At 40.5% G+C, this 25259-nt stretch overlaps 1 protein-coding gene across 5 annotated transcripts in view; it reads right to left on the minus strand.

The window, feature by feature from the left end:
- ARID5B (AT-rich interaction domain 5B) overlaps window positions 1-25259 on the minus strand; it is a 189929-nt gene that overhangs the window by 49371 nt on the left and 115299 nt on the right. The window lies entirely within an intron of this gene.

The following is a 25259-nucleotide window of genomic DNA, read 5'->3' on the forward strand; positions in this document are numbered from 1 at the left end:
ACTGTAATCCCAGCACTTTGGGAGGTGGGAATATTGCTTTAGGCCAGGAATTTGAGACCAGCTTGGGCAATGTAATGAGACCCCTGTTTCGATGAAAATTAGCTGGGTGTGGTGGCATGTGCCTGTAGTCCTAGCTACTCCGAAGGCTGAGGTGAGATGATCATTGGAGTTCAGGAGTTTGAGGCTGCAGTAAGTCTAGACTGTGCCAATGCTCTCCAGCCTGGGTGACAGAGTGAGACCCTGTCTCTTAAAAACAAACCAACCAACAAACAAACAAACAAAAAATGCAAATGAGCCCAGAGTCTGGAACCCAAACTCTAGCGCCAGCCAGATTTAAACACTTTCCACATTCAAATGTCATCAAGACCAGAAAACCCCAAACACTAATGGATGGATGCGCCCTAGAGAAATTTTACACTCATCACACTGGATATCATGCGATATGAAGACCTGGACTTTGAATTACGAAGTGTGCTTTTGCCCAAGTCATACCCCTACACTGCTTGAACCACAAACTACAATTTAACATTTCCAATGAACTCTGCTCTCACAGAATCCGTCCTTGTTCTTTCTCCCAGAAGGGTGAGCAGTTGTGGTGTTAGAAAGAACATTAAAAAAAAGAAGAAGAAGAAGAAGAAGCTGGCTTTACATGAGGTTGTCACTTTGCCTCTTTGTCAAAATCATTGAGAGCCCCAAGAGTCACTAATGAGAGTAATGTATTACTGCCTTTGTTATACCTGGATTGCTTGGGCAGTTTAAGTCCAAAACAGCCATGGACTTCATTGACTGCTCAACAAACCATGTAAGTAAACACTTTTGTAATCCATTCCAAAACATGCCCAGTCTTACTCACTCTGTTTCATACTTGTGAATGCTGGAGTAATTATTAATGCTCCTGATCAAGGTTTTAGTAATTTCTTAGGCATGTGATTTGCATAGCTATTTCCTGATCTGCCTTCTCTCTCTGCCCTGGAGGTCTTCATTTCTCAGAAACACTTAAAAACACAGATTATTTTACTTCTACCCTTCCCCCAACCCATAAATGGAACAGGACTTCCTAGCTCATCTGTATTGCTAATTGGTTTGAAAGCATGTGACTCCGTGCATTCTTGCCATTAAAACACAAGCAAGCCTCTTTTGAAGTCAGCTTTACCAGCAGTGATAGGCAGATTTCTATCTTTGTTCCCCCACTGTGTCTTGAGGCAGGGGAGAAATGTAAATGATCACATGTTATTTAAATATTGTTCTGAAATCATGTAGCGAATTCCAAGGTAATATAAAAATGTTCTAGAAGTCTGTATAATAAGGTTGTCTACAAACACACTGGCAAAGAAGGGGATTATAGATGCTTTTCACTACTGTTTGAGAAACAAGGGGAAAATCTGGGAGCTGAATCTAGGAGTGAGGAGAGAGTCTGGTTTTTCAGAGGATTGATTCTCTAGGGGAAAATTCTGGAAACAGGAAAAGAGATTGAAATCTATGCCAGACCTTTCCAACTCTCACCTTCTCTCTGGTCTATTTGGCTATCTATTCTTGGTGGAGGGTTCCCTTGTAAGAGGTGGAAGTGGTAGCTCATACCTGCTGTGCAAGAGCCTATGCATCTTTGGGATAATGGGGTCTATATAGCACAGCATGGACAAGACCACAGCCTAGGTTTTCCTGAGGATCAGGAGCCTATGGAAAGACTCCTTTGTCTTGGGATTCCACATATTGTTTTCTTTTTTTTTTTGAAACAGTCTCTCGCTCTGTTGCTCAGGTTGGAGTCCAGTGGCACGATCTCGGCTCACTGCAAGCTCCACCTCCCGGGTTCACGCCATTCTCCTGCCTCAGCCTCCGGAGTAGCTGGGACTACAGGCGCCTGCCACCAAGCTCGGCTAATTTTTTTTGTATTTTTAGTGGAGACGGGGTTTCACCATGTTAGCCAGGATGGTTTCGATCTCCTGACCTCGTGATCCGCCCAAAGTGCTGGGACCACTGGCGTGAGCCACCATGCCTGGCCAGAATTCCACATATTCTATAAAGAGACATCAGGGCAGAGTGGACATCTTAGGACTTAGCTCGGTCCCTAAAGGTGTGCGGCAGTGCTATCTAGGAGCTGATACTGTACGCAAACGGTCTGATTTCTCTGCCCATGCCACGCACCAGGTAGCTGCAAGGTCCTGTCAAGTCACAAATTCAGCAAAACCAAAAGTGAATTCTCAAAATGCCATCAAGGCTCAAACTCCCACTTTCACATTTACCTGGCAACTTCTTTCTCCTATTCATCTCTCCAGATGCTGGGTGTCCATGAGCCATTTCCAGGCCCCAGGTTCCTCTCTCAATGGAGATCAAGCACAGAAACTATTACAGTGAGAATAAGCATGTTGTTTCAATGCTATACTATGTATTTTTTTCTTATGATTTTGAAATAGCTCCTGTCTTCATTTTTTGAAAACTCTGCTATAAATACAGATTTAGTCTTTCTTGGTATGGTTCTATATAGTAAAAATAGAATATTAACAAGATAATTGTCTTTTTCTCTTAAGGCTGTTTAAGGATGCGCTCTGGAAATGTGTTTTAAGGCATTTTGATTTCCACAATTTCTGAAGGTTATACAGATAGAACCTCTTAAACAAAGAGAGTTAATTTTTTGTCTCTCTCTTTTTTCTTTTTGTTAAAATCAATAAAGCTGCTCATTCCAGTCTATGATTGATATGTTCTATGGTGTTACTATTGAACATGACAGCACAGAAGTGAAACCAACATTTTTGTGTCAAATAGCCTTGTAAGAGCAGTAAATATCAGAACACTTTTTAAACTCATTTATAAACAGGACATTCTTGTTCAACCATTTCTCCAGGTTTGGAAATGAGACAGTCCATTTCATCATTGAGGATAATTGATTTGCTACCCTCTTTATAGAAAACATTCCTCACTTGGAAATAAGTAAAAGAGATGGGTTGTTTTTGTTTTTGTTTTGGTGTGTATGTGGATTAACATGGAGATATTTAACTTATTGCATACTTGGATGAGTATGTCATGGGATACATTTTAGTATTTAAAAGACATACACTTAAGAAACAGTCATCAAGTGATAGGCTCCCAATTTATTTTAAAAAGATCCAAAAAGGAATTTGTACAGAAAGGGGGCTTTTCACTCGCTTTGTGCTTTTATACCTTTCAGAAAGAATAATGTGAATAGTAGGATAGTCTCTTACTTAAAAGTAAAAAGATGACTCTTTTTGGTTGTCTGAGATTCGGAGACATTTTTCTTTGTTCAGGCAAATCCCTCTCACCCTTCCTTCCTATGAGGGCATCAGTACCGTCCCCAACTAAGTACCTCAGTGGTCTCTGAGCTTCATTTGTTTGCGCAGGTACAGGAGCCAAGATACTGGAAAATGACTAAAAACTCTTCGGTGGTACCAAGAAACTCACGCAAACTCACGGATTGTATAGAGGAGTGTGCGTCTTGGAGCAGGGTGGGGTGAGGGTACAGAATGAGAAGAGAAAGGGGCCTGGGGTGGGCGTGGAGAGGCAGCAACAAGGTTCATCATACCTGGTGACATGTTGACTAAGTGCAGATTATAAGCCATGGGGCAAGCTAGAGTTATCAGTCAATTGGAGGGAAGTTTGTCACATGATAGAGAAAGAGCACACAGATACCATCAGAAACCCTAACGTAAAGCTAACAGTGAACCCAGAAGAGGTTACAGCTTCTTCACATTTTTTCGGGGTAAGATAAAACATTTCTATGACTATTTAGAATTGCTGTGTCTGATACAGTCACCGCTAGCCACATGTGTCCCTTGAGTATCTGAAATACTATATGTCAAGTCCAAATTGAGATGTGCCACAGTGTAAAATACACACTGGATTTCCACGACTTAATACAACATAAAAGTAAAATATCTCATTAATAACATTTTATATTGATTGCATATTGAAATGATAATATTTTGAATATACTGGGTTAAATAAAATGTATTACTAAAATTAACTCCACATGTTTCTTTTTACCTTTTAAAATGTGGTTACTAGAATATTTTAAATTACATGTGGCTCACATTATCTTTCTCTTGGGCGATGCTGGTTTAGTCAATAATTCAATGTTATGATTATAGATATGTTCTTGGAAATATGTGTTAAGGAGCAGACAGAACAAGATTAACATCTGAAACTAGAATAATCAGCAAAAGTCACGATTCAATGTTTCAATACATTTAAGATTTTATTCACTGTTATGGAGGGTAGTCATGTAAAAATGATATATATAGTAATATATATATTACACACATATATAATGTTATAATGGTATCTAAAAATTTTGCTGAAGCTGAGGTCTCGCCTCTGTAAAATTTAAATCTGGTAATCATTGACTCAAGGCTACTAAATGGCCCTGCTGAAGATGTTATTTCATTAACTTCCTTAACTAAGATGTCAAAGTGAATGTTAAGCTTTGACAACAGACTGGAGAAGAGACAGAAGGAGAGAGAGAGAAGGGAGAGAGAAAGGGGGGAAGGAACTAGCTAATTATTTATTTCACGACTTGTTCTCTCCTGCTGTCAATATGGGTCGGGTATAATGTAAGCCATTTTCATCATGCAATACAAACTGAATAGGAGAAAATGGAGCTGGAGTGATTTTAGTTGCTTGGAAGTAGACACTTCTTAATCTCCAATTATTGGGTAAGTTAATGGTCTGACTTTTTGAACATTTCATCTGAGAATAAATAGAGAGGTCAGTTATAGTCAGGCCTAAATACAGGGGCATAGCCTCATTGGCTTTGCCAACCTGCCTCAAGTGCCATTTATGACAAAATATGAGATTATTCATTGAAGACTGGCATTCCAATAAGCCCAGAAAAGTTGAACAGAACAAAAAGGTTTGAACTCTGGGGGCAGGGAGGAGATACATTTTTTCCACAATCATTCTTAGCACCAAAAAACCATCAGGCATCACTGAGAAGGCGGCTGCCCAGTGCTCAGCTGGCCCTATGTCCCATCCTCCCAAACAACTTGTTACAGTAGCCAAAATCAAAGCTGATTCCCTCCACCTCCTCACTCTTTGATTCCTGTGGCAGCAGCAACACAGAAACCTAACTAGACATTAACAGCCCTCCAAACACTACATGCCAATCAAAAGGCTGGTAAAATGGGTTCCTATTGTAAAAATAAAAGAGCAACAATGGTGGAAACAGAAATAAGCTTAGGAAATATTTTCTTTTCTTAGAAGGTGGGAGTTGCTAGAGCATTTAAGGCAGTAGCATGCAGAAAGGCTTAGACCAAAATCTCTGCAACATCGACAAAATGTGCAATAAATATCATACATTCTACTGTATTATACTTATAATGTAGTAATTTTGATGAAATGATTTGGTGGGTTCAACCTACGTCCCGTGAAGCAATCTGCACACCTCTGGTATGTTTCTGATATCTAACTATCAAAGTATTTGTCTTTGTCCTCCAAACTCTTTTATAGCACATGGTATGCATATTTCAGCATCCAACATTATTAACTCATGAGCAACTGTCAGTTGATGGTTATCTAACACATGGGGTCTGCACAAAAGGGATCCTTATTTGGGCAAAAGCTCTTGTCTGCACCAGTCTGTCTATATTTTCCCTCAGAATAACTTTATTTGGATTATTATTCGCTGTTAGTGGAAACTCAGAGGTTGCATGTGTGGCAATCGGAAGGCGGAGAAATAAATCCTTAACAAGTTCAAACACTTAGCTGATATTAAAACCATTTCTAGCTTTGTTAGCTGAAAGCAAACGCTCCATTGCCCTCTCGTGGTGAGTCGATGGGATGCGGTGGGACGATCAAAAAAACCCCGCAGAAACTAACAAGAGAGTTTACTCCAATACAGGTGACAACATTCATCTTGAATAGAAACAGCCACAAATGACAACCTTATGTTGTTTTATATGTTTCAGAATTTACATTTTTCAGCCCTCTTACATGGAGATTGGACAAGGTGGGGTGGGTGGGGCCTGTAATATGGAAATTAGAACTTTGTCTTTCTGCAATACAATGACTGCACTCTATTTACAACCATAGCTGCTATATATGTGGCAAATTGATTTTTATGAGATTTAGAAACTTAAAAAAATCATGCTCACATTTTAAAAGCTCCTTTAAACCAAAAATAGACTGATGTTCCAACTGGTTTGGAATTATAGGAACCAAGGAAAGAAGTCTGAATAATTCCCTAATATGGAAGAAAAACTGTTTTTTGTTTTTTTTTTTTAAATAAGGAACAGTTTGTTTCTGACAATAGGCAACATATGGAAACATGGAATTTATAGAACCAAGTATAGGTACAGAATTTATCTTTCTATATTCTCTAAAAATAAAATTTTACAAAATTCTGAACTCCAAATTTAATAGTCAGTTACCCAATTGGGTATTTATCTTTTAAAAACACCATTTAAAATTTCTGCTGTATGCCTTTCAACAATTTCCTGCCTAACAGGCCCATCCCCAGAAAGCAAACAAACCTGGTATTAAAACAGACTGAAGAGCTTAAGAGAAAGCTGGGGGAGAAGTCGGGGCAAAGTACATGAGAACATAAACTACTTTTTTAATCTTATTACCAGTAAATGTACCATTTTTCTCTTTTATGTGTCTTCTCTTCAGATAAAAACCACTCCTCCAACCAGCATTACAAAAATGCTCTGTATTTTTATAATATGATTTTAGGGGCAGATTAATCTCAAATTGGCTTTTCCACTCACACGTGGAAGTTCAGTTTTGCAACAACAGTTGTTTGATTTTGTCTTTGAATTAGCAAAGTTCGTAAAGTAATTTTACTATAAAATTAAACAGCTGGGAGTTCTTTAGCAAAACATGACAACTCTTGTTCTTCTTTGTACTATTGTGCAAGCTGAAATACCCTTTCTTTCATGTCTTTTCATTCCAAAATGAATTCCCTCGTTAGCCTTGTTTAACTTTAAGAAAAATAATAAAGAAGGGGGGCGGTTTTTGCTGACCTCTGAAATTCACAGGCTTTTAAGCACAGGGCGTTTACACAAGGTGCGTTCTCAAAGGGCTTTTGTTTAATTCCTATTATGGAATGAAAAATGATATTCTGCCCCCATATAATGCCGATCCTTGTGTACAGCAAAGCTGTTGACAAGTGTTTCTGTGGAGCGAGACGTCTTATGCCGATTTTGCAGATGGGAAAACTGAAACATCTCTAAATGCTGAGGAAATATGGAACTAAGATGTTCGTAGAGGCTGGAATTAAATTTAGAATTTGACTCTTAGCCCAGGACTCTAACCATGTGAGGGCCCTAACTCTCTGGAATCAACAGAAGGGCAATTTTAAAACATTCTTTTGACATTATTAACCACAGCCTGGGGGCTCAGGGAAGTGAGTGGGGGAGGGCCTGGAAACATAATACAGAGCTGCTAGGTGACAGCCTCTTGCAACACTGCTAATACTTTGGATTACTTGATCCATATTGCCATATACTCTAGGAATATTCCGAGGCTTAGTGATTTCCTTTGTATCTTAAAAAATTAGAGTCTAGATCCAAGGGCTAGTGTAGACTGCTTCTTAAAATATGGAGCCAGAGTCATGACAAGACAAATTGCGGAAAGTGGTTCTTGGCTTTTCACATGAATCTGGAACCAAAGATCACTGCTAAGAGTTGGTGAAACCATAGATGTTATGCCAGTAGGATTCATCATTGGAGTCATATATAAAATGATGGAATTCCATAGCTTTAGGAAAACCTCGGGCACCAGCTTGTCAGTCTCCACATCAGAAAAGGCAGGACCAGAGAGCCCGACACTTGCCCAGAGTCACCCAGTGAGTAGCAGAGCTACGATAGACCCTGGGTTCTGTTGCATGAGATCAGCAGCAGAGCCTTGGCAGCAGATGGCTTTTCAATGGCCCTGAATACCTCCACTTGGGTTTCTGCAGGGCCAGCTCTGCCATCCCAAGACCATGTTACTGAAACACACTTTCCAAGGAACTGCAATTAATAAAGTCAAATGGGAGCCGACAAGGACATTCCCACTGTGTTCAAATGCCAAAACATACAACCAAGAAAGCTCACTTGGAGCGCATGAAGTGGGGGTCCTTCTGGCAGGACTTCTGTGCACCATACTCCCAGCTGTTTGCTCAGACCCAAATGTGAGGGACTAGCAGCAAAACACTTGCAAAGCCATCAGGAAAGTGCTCTGGCATTGGGCGTCAACAACTGCTTTTTTTTGTTAGGCTGGGCTGAAAAACCAAAGGAGCCCTCCTCAGGGTGAGGAAGGGCTTTGGGAACTCAGGATCTCTGGGATCAAGAAGAAATGGATCACAGGCCACATTGCTAGGGAGCACTGTCCTCACCTTCTAGAAGTAACACGTGCCTCAGAGGTCCCAAGCACATTAAGAAGCTTAATACCTGTGTGCCTTTGTTCCTGGGCTTCCTCTGACAACAACATCTTTCCTTTTTTAGCTTTTCTTCCTCCTGCCCCAACTCCCCACTATCAAGCTTCCTTGGCCAGGTGCAGTGGCTCATGCCCGTAATCCCAACACTTTGGGAGGCTGAGGTGGGTGGATCACCTCAGGTCAGGAGTTCAAGACCAGCCTGGCCAACATGGTGAAACCCCATTTCTACTAAAAACACAAAAATTACATGGACGTGGTGGTGGGCGCCTGTAATCCCAGCTACTTGGGAGGCTGAGGCAGGAGAATCGCTTGACCCTGGGAGGCGGAGCATGAAGTGAGCCGAGACCGCACCACTGCACTCCAGCCTGGGTGACAAGATTGAGACTCTGTCTCCCCCAGCACAGCAAAAACAAACAAACAAACAAACAAAAAAAGCTTCCCTATTCTCCTTCATCTCCTGCTGGGTGAGAAAACCCTTGTCAGTACCTGTACAAAGTATGCTTTGGGTCGGCTGCGGTGGCTCACACTGAGACCAGCCTGGCCAACATGGTGAAACTCCGTCCCTACTAAAAAATACAAAAATTAGCTGGGCATGGTGGCAGACGCCTGTGATCGCAGCTACTTGGGAGGCTGAGACAGGAGAATCGCTTAAACCCATGAGGTGGAGGTTGCAGTGAGCTAAAACTGTTCCACTGCACTCCAGCCTAGGCAATGAGTGAGACTCGGTCTTAAAATAAATAATAAAAAATTTGAAAAAATGCAAAAAACAAGCATGCTTTGATCCTGGCACCTGTCACCCCTGTACTGAAATCATCTGGTTAGTGTATCTCTCTCCCTTACCGCAGTCTGAAGAGATTATGTTGGTCTTGATCACTGCAGCATCGTTACAGTTGGTGTTCAATAAACGTTTACTAAACAAATGCCTCCCTCTGTGTCATGTTTTGAAATCAGTGTCTGGTACTACTTACTAGAGTCTAGTAAATGTTTGTTAAACTGCACTGACTGCTCATCCCACTACAGAACATAAATGTCTCGAAAGAGGGCCAGGTGGCTAGGCTATCCTTGATGGTTCACCTTCCTATCTCCAGCACTTTCCCTAGGTCACGATCACCATTAATAAGGGGAAGACATATACACCGACATTGTAATGTCCACTATGTAACTCTGAGACCCAGCTATTGTCAAACACCTAAATACCTAACAGAAACCCGGCTTGTCTGTGGACACACAGATCTCACCTGTTTTGCCAGGACTCTCAAGCCCACAGGGTCACTGGCTCTCCTAGAGAGCCCCTACAACAAGAAAAGGTCAGCAACACCTAAGAGAAAAAATTCTCCTGGGAAAGATGGCAGACTGCCTGGTGAGGATCCCTTTTTTAAGGCACCCTATCTCTGCAGAGCTGCCTAAAAAAATGTGCCTACCAATGAGAGTCTGGGCAAATCTGTAATGTAGAGATTACATTTAAATTCCAATAAAGATTTTTAACAAAAATCAATAAAATAGGAGATTGATCTGCAGTTAAAAGTTCCTAGTAATGGGATAGCCTAGGAATTTCATAAATAATGCTTTTATCTTGATTACAAAATAATCCCCTGCCACAAAAACAAGGCAAATCAAGGTAGGAAATTGTTCAGTGGGAATTAAAATGTCACACTTTACACAGAATAAAGCATTGCAATCACCAGGGAAACACACATTGCAAATGTGTTAACACAAAATTACATATATCACTTAATTATATAAGCGCATAGCTCCTGAGTCACCCATTAGCTAAACATGTCAGCTGCGGTTAAATATATACATGCAATATTTTTAGCACAGAGGGGATGTAACTATGTCAGGCCTGGCACCATAAAGCCTGAGATGGCAAGTGCTATTAAACTGAGATGCAATCATGTTGAAAAGGAAACATTAACAAACAGCAGACAATTGAGAAGAAAATACAGTGAGCTTGTGTTCTACTACATGTGCTTCCAAAACCTTATATAACTATTCATTGTCTATTTCATCTGGCTTGCATCCCAGGTTTGTTCTATGCTATACTAATTTTATAATAATAAACTGTTATACCAGTTTTATGAAATCATGCACACAGAGAGGTTGCAGATGACATTATGTCTCATTATCTTCACCAGAAAAGGACATCATCCCGAAATTAAACATAGCCTCATGCAAAACCATCCGCTCCATTTAAAATGGCCCCTTGAGTTTGCTTCTGAAAAAAGATATGTCATCTTTCCTTCCATCATCACAGCACTGGTGAAGTTGGCAAAATTGCTGTTGGAGACCCAAGTTTCATAAGAAAGTAGAGAGGGCATGGGCTTTGAGAGCAGGCAACTCTGTATTCACTTTATACATAAGGCAACTATGTGACCTTGGGCAAGTCATCATCTCGCTCAGGGCTGAATTTAACCATTCATCAAGAGAATTATATACCCATCTTGAAACATTATGATGGGGAAGGAGTATGAATGAGGTAACATTAGACAACGTGGCTGGCACATTAGTTGGCACACTGAATACACTAATAAATTATTATTATTATCACTATTATATGCACGGACACATGGAAGTAACATTAATACATCATTTCAAGCATTTCAAGAGACCAGCAGTTTGCTGGTGGGAGAGTTATTGACATTTTGGAAACACCTGAGCCCTCAGCACAGAGGTAAGCACCTTGTAGAGCCCCGGAAGAGAGAGAAGTGCAGGAAAGCTCCTCATTTGACAAAAGGCATCTGGCATACCTCCTTGGAGCCTGAACTGTTGTCTATGGTGACAAGTCTTCCAATACAGAGGCAATAACTGGGTTGTCAAAAGGAAGAACTTATCTTGGTGATAATTGATTCTGTGTTTCAGGCAACTTTACATCTCAAGGCAAAAACTGAAGAAAGGAAATTACCACAAAGTAAAGTGTGCCTCAACAGGATGAGAGACAGTGCACGTGAGAGAGTGACAGACAGACAGAGACTATGCCAAGTGTCCTTATTCTCTAAATTAATCATTAAATGTTTCTGAAATGTGCTTGGAGAATCCCCATTCAATGCTTAAGTCCCGAGGCTCATTGGAAATCATTGGAATCCCCTGTATCTAGAAATCACCATACACAGGCCTCAGCACATTGTAGGAGCCCAATAAATAGAAAACAAATTGAACAGAATTTAATCTCGTAGGCCAAGAAGAATGGCAACCTGTTGGTTGTAGGGTTCCCAGTAGAGACAAACTTATCTTTCAGGAAGGTTGGGCCCCATAGAGGGCTGAATGCTTTTGCTCTCGCGCTTCCAGTAGAGCATTCTTTTTAATCAAATCTCACTTTAAGCAAGCCCTTAGGTAGCAAAATAGAAGAGTAAATTCTACCTATATAGAAGTTAGGGTAGGTCACTTAGGAGAAAAGGAAAGAAAGGAGTCATTTAAGATGAAACGTTTAAGGTTCTGATTTGTCCTGGCCAAACCAAGTCCTGGTTCTGCTTCTAACATCCAATATTCACTGATCCAACACTTATTTATTTTCCAAGATGGAGTATTGCTCTGTCACCCAGGCTGGAGTGCAATGGCACGATCTTGGCTCACTGCAACCTCCGCCTCTCGGGTTCAAGCGATTCTCCTGCCTCAGCCTCCCGAGTAGCTGGGATTACAGGTGTCCGCCACCATGTCAAGCTAATTTTTGTATTTTTAGTAGAGATGGGGTTTCACCATGTTGGCCAGGCTGGTCTCGATTTCCTGACCTCGTGATCCACCCGCCTAGGCCTCCCAAAGTGCTGGGATTACAAGTGTGAGCCACCGCGCCCAGCCCAGACCTCTTTACTCTTAAAGATGCATAGCCCTTGCCTGATTCCTGGGGGATGTACTTTGAAACTGATATCAGAAAATCGGTCATTTTCAGCAGCAAGTTATACTGTATTTGTTCTTCATTCATTTTTAGACCCTTTGCGCTCCAAAAACACTTCTTGATGGTTGCTAGGCAACTATTGTTGAATACATGCAAAAGGCATTAATTGTGTGATCATTTTCAAACATGGGGAAAATTTGTTTAAAACAGAGGACATTGCCACACCTAAAATAACACATTTCCCTCCTTAAACAGCTATCCAGAAGAAAGCCACTACAGGTTGCTGGCTTCTGTCAAGGAGTAACATGATTCACCAAAAATTGTTTATTTACAGTTATTTGTCTTAGATCTTCCGTCTTCAGCCCCCCACTCATCCGTGTAAACAGCCCTGTCTTATGACAAATCCTCACTCTTAGGCTAACTGGGACTTGTCTTATTAAATATTTCCCACTTTTCCTGTTGTGCGGTTCCTTACCTAAAATACCTGTAGTGGTCGGGCGTGGTGGCTCACGCTTGTAATCCCAGCACTTTGGGAGACCGAGGCGGGTGGATCACCTGAGGTCAGGAGTTCAAGACCAGCCGGGCCAACATGGTGAAACCCTGTTTCTACTAAAAATACAAAAAATAGCCAGGCGTGGTAGTGGGTGCCTGTAATCCCAGCTACTCGGAAGGCTGAGACAGGAGAATCACTTGAACCCAGGAGGCGGAGGTTGCAGTGAGCCGAGATCATGCCACTGTACTCCAGCCTGGGCAACAAAGAGTGAAACTCCGTCTCAAAAAAAAAAAAAGAAAAAGAAAAAGAAAAAAAAAACCGCATTTTTCCTGACATGTGTATTTCACACTTGCATATCCTCAGGGCAGGACAGCTTGTGGCTCGTCAATTATTACATCTAGCTTTAGAACCCAATAAACTTATCATAGGGTGATCATCTCTTTCTCTGACCCAAATGGAAACAACAAGAACTTTTCTATTTTCCACATCAAAGACTAAGCTATCCGCTGATGCCAAATGCTCTGTGTAGTCTCACACCCCCCATCATTAAAGGAAACATAGATTTCATTTTACAGTGTGTTTTCCTCACACTTTGTTTTTGATATCCCAATGTCATGATTAAGCTACAAAGACTTCGATAAATTGAGTCAAAAATCTGAACTAAGTAAGGGCAGAATTTGTCACAAGGTGATCTCCCTCTTTTACTGAATATTAAGTGAAGCAACACAAATGTCCATGAGGATGGAGTCCGACGGGCAAAACTAGGCTCTTTCCACTCTATGGTTCCTACAGGCAACCAGTTTCCTCCTGTGTAAATTGCGGGAAAGGATTCAGAACTCAGATCAGTGCCTGGCACATAATAAATAGTATATAAGCACTAGTCACTACTATTATTAATTCTTGGCCTTAGATCCAACATTGTCTTCCTACTGTTTCTTAGTTATATATTCTCATTTTGGTTAATTCCGATCAAAGACAATGTCTTCTCTCTGAAATTAACTTGGAAAAATACTGAGCATAATTGACCTGCCACAGGAAAAAAAATAAGCTGTTATCAGAGAACAAAATATACTACATAGATAGATATAATTCTCAACTTCCAAGCTGACTTTTGGAGAGTAGTAGAGATAAAGAGAGGCCATGGCATACCCGGAACTGGAGTAGTCTGTATGACGTGGACATGGGTAAGGGTTAGGGCTGCAGGAGAGGAGGAGGAACATAAAAAATGGAGCCGGGAATAGTGTGGCTCTGCAATATTCTGGATATTCTAAAGCCTAGGCCTCTCTGTGGACTCACTGTCACCTCAAAGTGTCCCACAAACAGCTTTGGAGAGCAGATGGAGGCAATCAGATCTCCCTTGATTTAGGTTAGCTGTGGTGTGTATTGCAAATCTCCCGCAAATATTTTATGCCAGGTACTGTACTTCTAAGAGTTTTTTTTTTTTTTCTTTTCTTTTTGAGACAGAGTCTTGCTCTGTTGTCCAGGCTGGAGCACAATGGCATGATCTCAGCTCACTGCAAACTCCGTCTTCTGGGTTCAAGTGATTCTCCCACCTCAGCCTCCCAAGTAGCTGGGATTACAGGCATGCGCCACCATGCACGGCTAATTTTTGTATTTTTAGTAGAGAGAGGATTTTGCCATGTTGGCCAGGCTGGTCTCAAACTCCTGACCTTAAGTGATCCACCCACCTCGGCCTCCCAAAGTGCTGGGATTACAGACATGAGTCACCATGCCCAGCCCCTTCTAAGAGCTTTATGTGCAGCACTTCATTTAATCCTCATATATATAATATATCCCCTTGAAGTGAGTAGTATCAAGATTTTCAATTTAGAAATGAGGAAACTGAGGCTGAGAGAGGGTGAGTCATTGCCCAGGAGCACACAGGTGGTGATTGACAATGAGCGCAGACTGAGATCCAGAGTTCATCTTCCGGTTGCTGCGCCCCTGCCTCTACAAAGCAGTGGGCCTCAATACCCCACAGGGGAACAGACTTTGTTTCCCGTGACAAAGTGGCCTGGAAGGAGAGAGGCTGAAAAGCAGAATGCAGTGACAACAGGCCCACACTTAACACAGGATTGCTCACTCAATACTACAAACTAGTATTTTTGTACTTACGTAACTCCTTCAAACTAAGAAAGCAAACAAGTCCAAGCCGGTTCATTCTTCTCCCTATCCCCCACATCATTAAAGGAAACTCTTCTCATTCCCAGCTAAGGTAAATATTACAGCAGATCTAAGAATTATTTTCAATAAATATTTCTTGGGTACCAAATAGCATTGCGACCAAAACCAAAGAAATATGAGGAAGGATTCTTGTTTTCCAGGGACGTAGAATCAAGTGTGTTTTCTGTGACTTAGGGTTAACTCATCCATCCCTTCAACATTCACTGGCTACCTAGGATAAGCAGCTGCACACCAGGGACAAGGCGTTTCCAGGATGCCCTTTCTCCTTCCTCCCATAAAGCTGAGGTTTTGGCATGGAAAAGAGCAAGGTGAGCTGGGTCGGTGTTATAAAAAGGTAAGAGTAAGAAACATCACAAGGGTGCCGAACTCATTGGAACATCAGGGAAGACGTCTTTGAGGAAGTGATGTTTAAGGTGAGATCTCCAGAATAGAAGGAGAAATTGGCCAGGCTGAGGGGTTTCTTTTCCAGGAAGGACATACACAGGGTTTTCAAGGAAGAAGGAAACGAGTTCAAGAAGTTACAAAAAGGTGCACACTGCCCGGCTGTACAAAGCACAAGGGAAGGACCATTTTCTTCTTAAGAGATACGTGAGGCGGCCGGGTGCGGTGGCTCATGCCTATAATCCCAGCACTTTGGGAGGCCGAGGTGGGCGGATCACGAGGTCAGGAGATGGAGACCATCCTGGTTAACACGGAGAAACCCCATCTCTACTAAAAAAAAAAAAATACAAAAAAATTTAGCAGGACGTGGTGGTGGGCACCTGTAGTCCTAGCTACTCGGGAGGCTGAGGCAGGAGAATCGCTTGAACCTGGGAGGCGGAGCTTGTGGTGCGCCGAGATCACGCCACCGCATTCCAGCCTGGGCGACAGAGCACTCCGTCTCAAAAAAAAAAAAAAAAAAAAATGGAGATACTGTGAGGCTAATGCATCACTACAGTGAAGACTTTTCATGTTGCAGGCCTCCAGGAGGTGGACAGATTCAAGAAGGCTGGTGCAGAGCTGTGGCCAGATGAGGCTTGACAGATAGGAAGGACTAGAAGAGATGGAGGAAGAAAGAGAGGAAACAAGACTGTTTCCTTTTGGATCATGGAGGTGGCGGAACTAACCAAGGCTGCCCGCCCTGTCAGGAGCCTTCTTACAGGACTTTATCACTGTGATACAACTTGCCATGTGTATGTTTCATCCTTGGTGAAAAAGGCTCAAATTATTCCTTTCATTCCCCAATAGCCTTTGTTTGGCTCCTTCTGCAGGCTGAAGTTGCCTATTTTAATATATGACTCTTCATTTCTTCATTTTCAGCCAGCAAACAATTTTTAATTAGCCTGCTCTTTATTAAGGACATGGAGCAGGTTATTAACTAGGTGCATCTTTGGGTCTTTAAAAGGAGTGAAAGAGATATAATCAATTTGCATGTGATGTTTAGGGGTTTAAGTGGTATTAGTCAACATATTTAGAGCAAATCTCATCAAGCTCCATTTTTAAGCCCTGACTCAACTTGACGATCCCAGAAGGCAGAAGGGAAGAGTGGGATTAATATATTAGTCACTTGTACAACTTGCCAGTCCATCAGTTACATTAGTTCCAGTAAAATATTCAAGGGAATAATAAAAAGTTTTTTAAAAAGTATTCCTTTATCTACAGAATCTGACAAGAAGGATTCACTTAGCTCTATCAGAGTACTTAAATACTGCTATAATTGCTTAATTCAAGGGTCCTCCACCACTAGAATGTGAGTGCCTCAAAGGTTAGCACTGGATTGTGTTCTTTATTGTACTAGTCCTATATCCTCACATGGGGCTACACACAATTACCTAGTTGGTAATCAATAAATGTCAGTTGGACACATAAATAAATGAGCACACTCACTGCCACACCACACATATCTGCTAATACAGGAAACTGGGGGATCAAAATAACCACATGAGCTCTCAGGGAGATGGAAAAGAAGGTTTTTAGCTCACTCCATTTGGCAGTTCTGCCCTGGTCAGTTGTTCTATATGGTTCTGTTTCTTGCAACAAGGCTTGGGTATAAGTACTCAGCATGCATCTAACTCCACTCATGGAAAAGGCACTTGGAATCTGAACCCGACTGAAAGAGTGAAAGAGGGCGGTAAATGAGTGGTGTCACCACCTTATTAGAAAGCCAGCTAACAGCTGTAGCAGTTACTCAGCTATTTCTTTATTATCCATCCCAATGCATGTGCTAGAATTTGCAAGGTCTTCGGTGTGTATTCACCAGATACGAACACCTTTTGAGCTTCCACTCAGTGAAAGCCATTTTGGAACATATTTATCAAAATATTTTGGAAATCTTTCCAATTTCCCAGAGGTAAAAATGCAAATAAGCTTTTTTTTTTTTTTTTTTTGCTTCAACTCCACCTCTGGCCCTGGTCAGCAGGCATGCTTGATTATACACATAAAATGTGAATAACCTACATAAATAAAGGAGCTATGATATGGTCACAAGTTATACCTATACTTCTCAACATGCAGTGACTTGATCAAGAGCGATTTGTATTTAGCATGTTTTTCTAATTATACCTCTTTTGTAACACCTCGCAGCTATTGCAGGAAGCACACAAACATAGGTCATCTAGCTAATTTCCAGGCAACAGATGCCAACTGTGGATATAGTAGCATGACCACAAGTTAAGTACAAATGCCCAAGCTTGTGATAGGGAAATTTATAATAAGTAAAGGCAGACAGACACATCCAGATCACCTTTCCAAAAAGCCAATTAGAAATGATCCCACATCTCTCTGTCTCCAAACTCTCTTTAAAGATACCCATTATAAATCTGCCTAAAGTAATGTCACTGAATTCTATGGCCAAGATAAATAGGTTCCTTTACTGTGAGATTTGTTGCAATAAAAATAAAGCACGAATGAATCACAAAGATGTAAGATAAGAACTGTGTGGAAAACACTGTGATAGATGACACATCTCATTAAATATAATTTTATGTGATCAGTTACTGTATTGCCCTGTTTAGTTGATTTATATACACGTTAGGAAGCTTTTTACTGTTCAGAATGCAATTATATACTTTATAATTGAGTACATAGTTGATTAATTACAATGTTTATGGCCATTTCAATTAAAAGCTGGCTATCAGGTCCATGGTGAGAAACCTACCCTCCCCACCTTTTAAAACATTGCTTCTACAAATAATTCAAGAAGGCTGGTGCAGAGCTGTGGCCAGATGAGGCTTGACAGATAGGAAGGACTAGAAGAGATGGAGGAAGAAAGAGAGGAAACAAGACTGTTTCCTTTTGGATCATGGAGGTGGCGGAACTAACCAAGGCTGCCCGCCCTGTCAGGAGCCTTCTTACAGGACTTTATCACTGTGATACAACATGAAATTCTATGAAAAAGAATTATACTTAACCTACAAGACTTTTACTTACAGCACTGCTTCCAGTAGGGCACTCATACATAGTAATCAAGTAGCTATCTTTTCTTTAGATAATTGTCTATTCCTAAGTGTCTTTGGTACAGAGCCATTCTCGATATTTTAAAAGTTCTTTCCAAGCCATTTCAGAACCCGAAAAGAATAACAATACAGATGATCATTTGTCTCTAGTGGAAACTCAATCAATATCTACCCATGAAAACTTTTCTAGATTTTCTTCAGTTCAGTGGTTTCGTAGCTTTGTACTTCTTAGTAAGAACAATGGGAAGTTAATCTGCCTTCTGAAAGAAAAAAAATCAGAAAATATAATTTTGTCAAATCTCCTTCAAAGGAATTTCTTTCCTAGCTTCTTATCTGTTCAAAGCTGCTTAAGATATGGTAGTCAATATCAATCAGAAAACATTTGACCCAAAGAGATAAAGTCCCCAGGTATGATCCTTTGATGAATGGTTTGCCCTTATCAGCTTGTAATTGCTATTATAAACTCAACAGAAAGGTTCCCTTCCATCCTCGTTTCTGAAATAAGCCTCAAAGAAAAAGGAGTGGTTGTGTTACCATTAAACTCAAGAATTGAGTGTGTGCAGTAGTCACTGGCTGCTACAAAGACAACAGGTGTTGTATTAGTCAAAATTAGGAGTCTCTTAAGTTCTACATTTCTCTTTGTACGTATGTGTACAAATATAAATGTATATATTTACTTGCTTACTATTCATATCCCCAGGCTCTAGAATTAGGGTAGCTGAGTTATGTCTGTTTAATTCCATAAGGTTTAATCAGGGCCTCAGGCAGTGTCTGGTACCTAATAAGTTATCCCTAAATATTTGTTGAATTGATGAATGATGACCTTGACAGAAAAAAGTACAGATGGATGGATGAATAAGGCACTCTGTGCTGAGGGGATTATCATCCCCATTTTAAAACTAGGCAAATCGAGGCTTGAAAGTGAAGCTGCAGAGGGGGCAGGCACTTAAATCAGAGTCTTCCATATCTTTGTGTGGATACAGAAGGCTATCTGTATCTAAGACTCAAAGGGAACACTGCTTTATATATATGTGTGTGACCCTGATCATAACGACTACTTTACTTAGTCTCCCAAACAGTCTGTGTCCTTCAATGTGCACAGTTCAGGGCAGAAGAGTCACTATTAAATAAATATTTGTGGCTTGATTTGGAGATCAGAAATAGCTCTCTTAAAAAGCGCCATTCTTACTCATTTTATAAGTAAGTCTTCCTTGTACTTAATATCACATCGCTACTTGTTTTTTAAATCAAGGTTGCAGCTATGTATTCCCTCGCTTCCTTTTTTCTTTCCTAATCTGACCAAGAGTCTGTTGTTTCTGACTTGACAGTCTGTTTTAAATTCCTTATTCTCTTCCACTTTCCAAATCAACCTTACGCTGACCAAATCCTTCGGCTCTGCAGTCCTTTATTCTTCTGGTACAAGAATATGACTCAAAATGTGGCAGTGACCTGCTCACATGTGCGTAAATATGGGATTTGGTTCAGTTGCTGTGAGGAGACTCAAAAGGATTCTGTGTCATACATGCAAATACATGGAACTCTCAAGATAACAATACTTCTTTCAGGGCCGCTCATTCATACTATGAATGATGATGGCCAAAGGAGGCAATATGGGGAAGAGTTCCTTGCCCTAAATCTAAGGAGCAAATGCACAAAAAGTCTGAGTTGATGAATATTCTAGTAAGCATTTTGTTATTTTCAGACATTCAGCTATTTGTTAACCCAGCACGTTCACAGAAAGTGTTACTTTAATGAACAGATAAGAATTGTTCATAGTAAGGGGTGTGAAACAGTCTTCTCTGAATGACTGATCATCTGCCACATCCACCAGGTATTGGGAAAGGGGCTGGAGACTTGCCTCAGTGTGTGGAAAGTCCAAGCAGAGCAAAGAGACAAACACAGAGACATGTCTCTGACTTGTTTCCAGCATTGACTAAAGACCTTATCAATACTCGTAAGAAAACAGATGTGAAGTTCGTAACACGGGCACCATGGGTTCTGCTGCCCTGCTCAATGAGCAAATTTAACCTTGCACTCCAGTTAAAGAAGAGCTCTGTGAATCGTTCACAATGAGGAGATTTTTTTTGGTTTGTTTTCAATTTACACTTTGCTTCCAGTTCTTTTCTGTCATTTCAGTTTTTTACAAGACAAGACCCAGGGACTATCTCAAGGAAAGTACATTAATTTTAATATTCCTTTGATGATGGCCCTCTAATAATAGGAAATCCCCAGCCAGTGTCACAGATGAGGGATTGTTGTAGAAAAAACTGGGTTCCTGTCACATGACCAGGAAAGACTAGGCTTGGGGACACATAGAAGGGTGAGTGGAATTTATTGGGCAAAAAGGAAAAAGGAAAAGCAACTCAGCAAAGTCAGATGGAGTCTTGTTAACAGGCTGTCTACCTCACCGACTGAATCCCAGGTTACCACCCAGGAAAGGAGAGGGGCAGCTCCTCTTTCCTGCAAAAGGCGTGAAATTCCCAAGGCTCCACCCCATCCTCCCAGTGCACAGGTCAGTGGGAGATTCTCCAGGGACCTTCCCCCTTATCTGCCTCCTGCTTCTATCAGGATCAAACAGGAGGGCAGCTGTGAGACACAAGTAAATGGGTAAGGTTTTCCAAAGGACCCCATGGTCCCCGTGGTTGAAGTAAGAGTGCCCCTTATCTGGAAATCCATATACCACCTAGAGAACCTCATTTTCTCATGTGGGTTTTGGAATCTCCAGAAAGTGGTGTTAGAGTTTATCCAGTTCAGCCCACTGGACTATATGGGCAAACTTCGTTGTATGAGCTCCATTTACATGAATTGTAGTTCAGTAAAGAAGAGGGTTAGAGAACATGGGACAGGGGGACAGTGCCAGGGCTTAAAGCTACTAAAATGGTTACAAAATGTGAAATTTAGAAGAAGTAAAAAGAGTTATGTGATATTTGATATTATATTTACTTTTCCCAAAAGGAGAAAATTTATAAATCATTAACAAATTCTCCCCTCTGACTCCTTTCCATATTGTGTCATCTCCCAGTTGCTATGATTGTGGTGATGGCATTGGTTTCTTAAAGACCCAGCTATAAAGTATGTGGACTAACTGTTGAACCAAACCAGGGAGCTATTAGCACCACAGTGGTTGTACTCTAAGCAATTGGGTTTACACAGCTCCAACTCATGCCTTGAAATGCTGAAATAAATTAACTCCTTTATTTAGACATAAGCATTGTTGTAGGAAAAACCAAGTTCTTGTCACACGACCACATTACACCCCAGAAAGGGCCAGAATGGGTGTTTCTGGTTCACACATTCTGTCCAGGGCAAAAGGAGATACTTCTTGGTAATTATCACTGACCATAATCTGGATTCTCTAATTTCAGAAACCCATTCCTCTGACAGAGTAATATTTATAGAAGATGAATTTCGGTTTTCAATTATGCCAACTTCCTCTTTCATATTCAAATGCTACATATATTCCAGAACATGTTTACAGAATTTTCCTATATTTCTAAATAAATACTCCAAAGAAGTTCTGAAATATACACATTTTAAAGATGCCTTTGCACACACCAAGTTATTCCCAGATGTTTTACATTCCAAATTTCTCAATAAATGAATAACATGCTAGGAAAGCAAACAAGAGCTGACAGTATTTAGTCTAAGTTTTTTAAATGGGATAACATGTGCAGCTAAAAACAATTTTCAATAACTATATATCAGCAGTTATTAAAGAATCCAAAGAGTGTTTGTGGGACTTGGCACTGAGCTCTATGTAAATGCAGTCTTCAGGATGATTGTTTTGTGTTTCTCACAACCGCACTGCAGCAACAACTTTTGTCTTCTATCTTCTGAGTTTTATATATATATATATATATTCATGTGACAAACCCATGATCCCAGTTCACTGCCACAAATGCTCATTAACAAGCATCACAGTCCCACAGTCAGTTCTGTGAGCTTTGAACCAGTTCCAGAACGAGGGCTACAGCAAATGGCAGCTTGGCCTTTTCATTTTTTCCATTTTTTACACTTAACAAAACGCAGAAAACTCCCAATAACCGCTCATTTCACACCTTTTATCTCCTTTATAAGTTCGTAATATTCACCCATTAAATCTCAAACTTTGCTATGTTCTTATGTAATGCTTAATTCTCTTCTCTGGCGTTGGCTTGTGAAATGTCTTTAATTAAAAAAGCTAAAAGCACTCTAAATCTGGATGGCAGACTCATTTCCAGGGCATTCAGGCATGTTGTCTAATTTTAAAACTCTGACAGGATACATGTAAATTTATGCAAGTTTCATAAAAGTCACAATTTCCTCCTTGAATTCAAGCTACAGAAAATGCCCCTGAGCTCTTTTCAAAGCTGTTTGTTTTACTGGAGAGCTCATTTTGCCTATTGTGTTGGAGGTGATTATTCTGAAGAATATCCGATGTCAAAGTCCCATCAATCCACTAAGAATTAAGGAGTTAAATTTCCCGACTATTGATCAAACAGGCTCTTTGATCATTATTTTATGGCTTTTAAACACAGATGGGGGAGGGGAGGAAAAATATTATCATGCAAATTATTTTGGTTGACAGTAATTAAGAAATTATATGTTAAGAAAATCAGTAATTGTTCACATGAGTCATTAATGTGTTTTCATTCTTTGTAAAACTTTCTGGCACGCCCTTCCTTTCTTGCTTTAAATAAGCAAGGACTGGAAAATATGCATAGTATTTGGAACCCAGGGGAGTGACATATTAATTCAAAGTTTGCTTGGAAGTGTAGCTTTGTGGAAACTCAAACATGTTCCCATCCTCTTTTGTTTCTACCTCCCTTCTACTCAAGACTCCTCACCAGAAAGTTAGAGTAGCCTCTTTGAATGTAAGGCAGGGTCTTCTATGGGCTGAGACTCACTTCCCTTCAGAGGGTCACAGTTAGGAGGGTCACAGTTAGAAGACTCGCTGCCTAGGAAATCTGTAAGAAAACCCACAAAATGTGGGAATTAGAACCAGCTCAGCCCTGGGCGATTAACCAGTCCTTGCTAATTCTGTGGCTCCCTAGGAGCAAATCTTCACTCTGAATTAAACCTTTGCCAAAGTTTGTTTTGGAAAGGTCTTAAATCCACAGGAAAGAGACTAAAAGTGTATGATGGAAGGCTGAGACAAGCTCCTAAATGGTTGGGACACCTTCGAATGAACTCAGGTTGGCTTATAAATGGCCAATCCCTAAAAGAGCACAAACTAAAATTACATTTGTTTTTATTGAAAGACAGCCTCAAGTGCTGACATGTAGTGTATGACATGGGATACATAATAATACTGTTAAACCAGTTCTGACATAATATCTCCGGCGGCCTAATAACCACAAATGATTGCTTTAGTTAAGAACTAGCCAGAAGCAAAATAGTCCATGTAAAAGTAGCTTGAATCATAAATGCCTCAACAATATTTTATGTCACTTTGTAAAAGTTAAAGGAGTCCTATAATAATTAACAACAAAAACGCCATGTTCTTTACTATTGTATGGTGGTTGTGAAAGGTTATTTCATAGTCCCGAGGCTGCCAGTGCCGTAAATTATGCAGGCACCAAGAAGCATTAAGGAGAAATAATAGCAATTTAAACGAAGGCTGACGTAATTCATGATAAACAGTCATTGGAAAATATTACAATGTTGTCTTTTTTGAGTGGGTTTAATCAGAAGAATGTGACCATATTCTAACACAAACCACTTCTCTTTTCCATTGTGCTAGCACTTGGAATGTTGGCACTCACCCTAGCTGCAAGGTTCTTATTCACAATAATTGCTGAATCCAGAGCTCCAACACCTCCAGGGAACCTAACAATGTAAATTTGGTATTCTGATTGATGGAAGGAGCTTCCAAGACAAAGCTCCAAACCTCTGGGCTGCATGGTGGTCTAAAAGACGGACTGAAATGTGAGATTCCTATAGCCAGGATACTTTCAAGAATACACATTAGAAAGATGGCTCAAGTAAAGCAAGCAGTGAAGAATTACTTTATTGTCACGTCTAATAGAACCTGGAGATGTGGTATGAATCTGGCAGCTGTCCTGATAAAAGGAAATCTTTGTCACAGATTGTTCTGGGTGAACTGTAAATATAGCAACACATTAAGCAGCAAATATGATGGGGAAGACCAAAGCAGCCAACTTTCATTAATGCAAAATATCACCAGGTCAGGATCATAAGACATAATCACAAGACAGGGTGGTCAAGCAGATGTTTGTATCTGAACACCCACAAAAAATTACCTTCTGTTCATAAAAGCCGACGATGGCAGGCGGGGGTGGGGGGGCAGGTTTAAAAAAAAAAAAAAAAAAAAGGTCAGGAGCACATCTCATGCCAACATGAAGACTGGGCAATATTTACCTCTCTGGCATCCACCCAGTCTTTGGAAACATAAAGATAATAATGATATTGGTATTATAATTGCAAAGCCTTCCAATGTAGAGTTCATTTAAAAGTCTTTAAACCAACTATTGATTATCTGTGCCGACGAAGGAAGGCAAGGATAAAAGAAAACACAGAAAATCCAATGGCTTATTTTTCCCACTGGTTTCTATTTCATTCATGATCCTTTCTTTCCAAGGGCCATTAAGAGCAGCAGAAGTGATTTCATTTCTTCTTCCTCTCCTTTTCTCTGCCAACCTTCGGGTGGAGGTGCTAATGAGCTGGAATAAACTCAAATGAAGGGAGAGGAGGTCTGCCCAGGAAGTCAGGGACTCAGATAATCTACATAGTGGGGCCTCTGTCCCTGATAATCAAAAATTAATTGCCACCTTCCAAAGATCATTTAAAATATCCATTATATAGAAAACCCGATTATTTTTGACACTGGATCTTTTCTTCCAACTGAATCTATTTAAATCATCTCAGAGGTCAAATATCTGGCCACTCCTTTAAAAATATTCTTTCAAAGTAAGATAAATGGCTTTCTCTGGCATTTATACTATGAAATAA

Source organism: Macaca mulatta, chromosome 9, assembly GCF_049350105.2.
Source record: "Macaca mulatta isolate MMU2019108-1 chromosome 9, T2T-MMU8v2.0, whole genome shotgun sequence".
In the NCBI taxonomy this organism is placed as follows: domain Eukaryota; kingdom Metazoa; phylum Chordata; class Mammalia; order Primates; family Cercopithecidae; genus Macaca; species Macaca mulatta.